We start from the raw sequence: 6,364 nt of genomic DNA, 5'->3' as shown, positions 1-6,364 counted from the left end.
GTGGGTGTGGGGATACTCTCAAGTCCCTGGCTGGAGACCACATGGTTGGTGTTTCTCCCAGTAGACAGGAGGGTTGCCTCAATGTGTTTGTGTTAGAGAGAAAAACTCTGACTGTTTTGCGCACATATGCGCCTAACGTCAGCTCACAGTATGTGGCATTCTTGGGGAGGGTGAGTGGAATTCTAGAAAGAGTTCAAGCACTAATGCCATTGTGTTGCTGGGGACTTCAACTCTCATATGAGCATCAACTGGGAAACCTGGAGAAGAATTAGTGGGAGGAACAGCTTGCCCAGTCTAACAATTTACAACATTTGGCTGACGCTTTTATCCAAAGTGACTTACAAATAACTGAATACAACTGAATACAACCATAAAAGAAGAAGCCATGGAAGAAGCTCTGAGAGTGGTTCAGAATATTGTGAGGGGTTGGAAGGAACACTTTGAGGAACTCCTGAACATGCATCTGGTACAGCAGCTAGGACCAGAGGCTACTGGGAGGTTAGGTTCCCTCCCCCTGGCTGACGTCACTGAGGTAGATGGAAAGCTGAACTGTTACTGGGGGATGATGGGCTTTGCCCAGGTTTGCTGATGGCCCTGGATGGTTGGGGGCTGTTTTGGGTGATGCTCCTCTAGAGTATCTCATGGGCTTCAGGAACAGTGGCTCTGGATGTGTACGTGCTTCTCAGCTTCCCTGCAGTCTAAGCCAAGGTACTGGAAAGAGAGTGTCTGATTGTCAAGATTCAGGAGGAATGATTCGGATTCTGTCCTGACTGTGGAACAGCGGGCCAGCTCCGTGTTCTTTCCCAGGTAGTGGAGGGGTATTGGAGTTTCCCACTCCATTGTACATGTGTCTTGTGGATGCAGAGAAGAAGTATGACCACATGTCCAAAGATGTTCTGTAAGAGGAGCTCCGGCAGTATGGGTTATCAGAGCCGCTAATGTGGCTGGTAATGTGGGTCTTTCAGTCCTTATACTCTTGTGTGTATTGAACTCCCACTACCTGTCCCTACATAAGTCTCTTGCTATCCTGAAGACCCGCCGACTGAAGACCCGCCTCTCCAAACACAGACTGAAGTCCCGCCTCTTCAAACACAGCCTGAAGCCCCACCTCTTTTCAACACAGATTGAAGACATGCCTCTTCAAACACAGCCTGAAGACACGCCTTTTCAAACACAAATTGAAGACACACCTCTTCAAACACAGCCTGAAGCCCCGCCTCTTCAAGAAGTATTTAAATAATCCCACTTGATTAATCACTTATCCTACACTTGCTTCTTTACATACATATAAATAAAAACACAAATAAATAAAAAATAAAAACCCTGCATGCATTTTCTTGCGTGCAGTTCTTATGACAGGGTTGTAATTAATGGTTTTGCCTGTTTACATTGATGATCTGCCCTTCTATATCGCTGAACTTAATCCATGAGTGTCTGAGTTTTCTGTCATGTTGCACAGACATCCTGAGCAACAAAAGTGCTTTGTTGTCTCCATGAAAAAAAAAAAAAGGCACTGCTGTCTACGACACAAAGCAGCACATTACACAGTAACACAGAGTAAGAGTGTTTGATTCTCTTTCAAGGTTATTCTCTAGCCCACGGTCCTGTGTTTGGAAAAGTGGAGGTCCTCATTTAAACTGCTCAACTTTACAATAGTTACCGCCCCACACAGCATCTTAACAGAATAAAAACAGCCTGTTGGTTTTCACTTTGGTTTAATGGCGCCTCTGGCCAAGTACTTGGCCATCGGCGGGACTTTTCCTGAAGAGAGGTTCCTCCTGACAAAGTGACATTTCAACAATCGTCTGGCGATTCGTCGACAGAACCTGCACAGCAAGGTGTAAGAGGCCAGACTCCACGCCCTGAACACAACACACCTTCTGTTGACGGGACTTCAGGAATACAGGTGTGTGTTACTGACGATGCGGAGGTGGTCTCTCACACACACACACACACACACACACACACACACACACACACACACACACACTGTATTCCTGCTCAGTACAATGAGGATCATTTGCTTTGGGATTCTATTGCTTCTTCTGTCAAGGGAAGAGAACCAAGCGACAGGTAAAGACTCTACATCTCCAATTACCAATAACGACGGCCGGTGATAATCCAGAACAATGCTTTTAAAAATCAAAAGTGGTTTTTCACTGTTCAATTTTCACCACTCTAGTGTGCACAGCAATAGAAATATAGATTAATACAGAGATTATTTATATATATAAATACAGAGATTATTCATATATATATAGATTAATACAGGGATTAATAGAGATTATTAATATAAAAATATAGAGATTAATATAGAGATTATGAATAGGAGATAATTAATGTAACATGTATGTGTTTGTAGACAGTGCCTTGTATCTTAATGAATTCAGTATCTTTTATGGAAAAACTATTTCATTCAGTTTAAGTAGTATTCAAATATTCAAAGATGTTAACGAATTTCTGAAGACCAGGGTTTAGGAAATATGTGAATACAAAGATACTGATGATCTCAGCTGCACACACACACACACACACACACACGCGCACGCACACCTACTGAGGTTCTGATCAGGAGATGAGGGTCACAATTTATTTCCACATATCCAGTGGCCCAAAAACCCATCACACACATCATAAACTGTGATCTAGTTATTTCTGCCACACACCCATCACAAGTTTGTCCTGTTCAAGTTTCGTACGGCACTGAGCTGCCAATCAGATAAGTGCTTCAGTCTGCCTGCCATGTGACAAACAACACTGGCGAGAAACAAACCATTACGACTCAGACACCTGACACCCGGCGTCCAGACCCAGGGGAAATTCAGACACCTGACACCCGGCGTTCAGACCCAGGGGCAACACTCTTTTTTATGTGTAAAATTCTCCTGTCTGCATCTACAAAAAAATGCAGCTTGTCAGAAATATGAGCTCACCTGTCACTGTCTGGGTGTCACTTCGCTATTTAATGGCATAAGACCTCAAGGAAATCACGGGGAAATATTTACATATATTTACGTATGAGTAAAATAAAAATCACAGGGAAATAATTGCATATATTTATATATGAGTAAAATAAAAATCACGGGGAAATATTTACATATGAGTACAATAAAATTCACAGATAAATATTTGCATATATTTACATATGAGTAAAATAAAAATCATGAGGAAATATTTACATATGAGGAAATTAAAAACCACGTGGAAATATTTACATATGAGTACAATAAAAATCACAGGGAAATATTTACATATGAGTACAATAAAAATCATGGGGAGATATTTACATATGAGTAAAATAAAAATCACAGGGAAATATGTACATATGTTTACATATGCGTAAGCAGGGTTGCAACACAAGCTTCCACTCACTATTAACTAGGTTGGGGTTTCTTGGCTGAATAAATTTTTAGGTTAGCAAAGGTGACCTGGGCCAGCCTGAACACTGGTTCTGTGGTTCTGATTCTGTGGTTCTGGATTCTGTGATGCTGGTTCTGTAATACTGGGTTCTGTGCTTCTGGTTCTACAGGAGGGTGTGCACAGCCATCGGTGCTGTGTTGCCGAGGGTCAAATTACACCTGCTTCAGGGGCTGCTTCTGTGATGAAGTCTGCCTGGCTCTGGAGGACTGCTGCCCGGACTACAAGCAAACCTGCCTAAAGTGTGAGTCTGCATTTAAAAAGATGGGGAAAATGTGTAAATAAGATGCTTATTTTAAATAATAATAATAATAATTCTGTGGTTTTGCTGTTTGTTTCATTTTAGATTATTCTGTTACAACACGCAAGATCGCTGTATCCCCACTAGAGGGCAGCATCATACAGAGTCCTGGCAGCTCCGAAAACCCTCGCGGTAAAATAGATAATAAGATCTGGATATATTGTATTTGTCGATCGTTGTCTTGTCTTGGATCTAACATCCATTCTAAACTCATGAAGACTTAGCTGTTAAGTTGAACCAACTGATAAGTTGAGTGTATGACTTCTCATTGATAAGAACTGGGAATCTTTGATGTGAAGTGAAGACATTATAGCAATTTGTTTACCAGTATGACCAAAACATCTAGTGGTTAATGTACAATACATTTTATTGGGAAATAATTCACAATTACAATTACAATACATAATATTCATTTCAAAAACATCACTTGTTGAACGTGTTCAGCAGTAAACCAGTTCTCTTAAAGAAGAACTGCTAAGTCAGATACATAAGGGCTGTAGATGTACTACAGAAGGCATGAGCTACTCTTGAAGCTAACAGTCATTATGAACCTATGAACTACATATTAATAATATTTATCCTTTTGAATACTGTCCAGTAATTTACATCATTTCACAAATGACAGGTGTTTTCTCCTTAGAACAAACAGCAATGAGTTCACCTTCTCCATCACAGAAGACCCCAGAGCCCACCTCCAACAGCTCAACAGCACCTGGAGCAGTACGTGTTACCACTTCAACAAGTTCAGCAGCTACAACAGCACCTGGAGCAGTACATGTTACTGCTTCATCAAATCCAGCAGCTAAAACAGCACCTGGAGCAGTACGTGATACAGCTTCAACAACTTCAGCAGGTATAACAGCACCTGAAGCAGTACGTGTTACCAATTCAACAACTTCAGCAGTTACAACTGTAGCAGTACGTGTTACCTCTTCAACAAAGTCAGAAGCTACAACAGCACCTGGAGCGGTACATGTTACCACTTCATCAAATCCAGCACCTACAACAACATCTGGAGCAGTACGTGATACCGCTTCAACAAGTTCAGCAGCTACAACAACACCCGGAGCAGTACGTGATACCGCTTCAACAGCTTCAGCAGCTACAACAGCACCCGGAGCAATACGTATTACCGCTTCATCAGATCCAACTCCTACAACAACACCCAGAGCAGTACGTGATACCGCTTCAACAACTTCAGCAGCTACAACAGCACCTGGAGCAGTACATGAGACTGCTTCAACAGCTTCAGCAGCTACAACAGCACCCGGAGCAGTACGTGATCCCGCTTCAACAGCTTCAGCAGCTACAACAGCACCCGGAGCAGTACGAGATACCGCTTCAACAACTTCAGCAGTTACAACTGTAGCAGTACGTGTTACCTCTTCAACAAAGTCAGAAGCTACAACAGCACCTGGAGCAGTACATGTTACCGCTTCATCAAATCCAGCACCTACAACAACATCTGGAGCAGTACATGATACCCCTTCAACATCTTCAGCAGCTACAACAACACCCGGAGCAATACGTGATACCGCTTCAACAGCTTCAGCAGCTACAACAGCACCCGGAGCAGTACGTGATACCGTGTCAACAGCTTCAGCGGCTACAACAGCACCCGGAGCAGTACGTGATACCGCTTCAACAGCTTCAGCAGCACCTGGAGCAGTACATGATACTGCTTCAACAGCTTCAGCAGCTACAACAGCACCCAGAGCAGTACAAGATACCGCTTCAATAGCTTCAGCAGCTACAACAGCACCCGGAGCAGTACGTGATACCGCTTCAACAGCTTCAGCAGCTACAACAGCACCCAGAGCAGTACGTGATACCGTGTCAACAGCTTCAGCGGCTACAACAGCACCCGGAGCAGTACGTGATACCGCTTCAACAACTTCAGCGGCTATAGCAGCATCTGGAGCAGTAAGTGATACTGTTTCAACAACTTCAGCGGCTACAACAGCACCCGGAGCAATACGTATTACCGCTTCATCAGATCCAACTCCTACAACAACACCCAGAGCAGTACGTGATACCGCTTCAACAACTTCAGCAGCTACAACAGCACCTGAAGCAGTACGTGATACCGCTTCAACAGCTTCAGCAGCTACAGCAGCTACAACAGCACCCGGAGCAGTACGTGATACCGCTTCAACAGCTTCAGCAGCTACAACAGCACCCGGAGCAGTACGTGATACCGCTTCAACAACTTCAGCGGCTATAACAGCATCTGGAGCAGTTCATGAGACTGCTTCAACAGCTTCAGCAGCTACAACAGCACCCGGAGCAGTACGTGATCCCGCTTCAACAGCTTCAGCAGCTACAACAGCACCCGGAGCAGTACGAGATACCGCTTCAACAACTTCAGCAGCTACAACAGCACCTGGAGCAATACGTATTACCGCTTCATCAGATCCAACTCCTACAACAACACCCAGAGCAGTACGTGATACCGCTTCAACAACTTCAGCAGCTACAACAGCACCCGGAGCAATACGTATTACCGCTTCATCAGATCCAACTCCTACAACAACACCCAGAGCAGTAAGTGATACTGTTTCAACAACTTCAGCGACTACAACAGCACCCGGAGCAGTACGTATTACCACTTCATCAGATTCAGCACCTACAACAACACACAGAGCA

Source organism: Electrophorus electricus, chromosome 7 (genome assembly GCF_013358815.1).
Source record: "Electrophorus electricus isolate fEleEle1 chromosome 7, fEleEle1.pri, whole genome shotgun sequence".
Lineage (NCBI taxonomy): Eukaryota > Metazoa > Chordata > Actinopteri > Gymnotiformes > Gymnotidae > Electrophorus > Electrophorus electricus.
Note: the sequence above shows the minus strand (reverse complement) of the source record.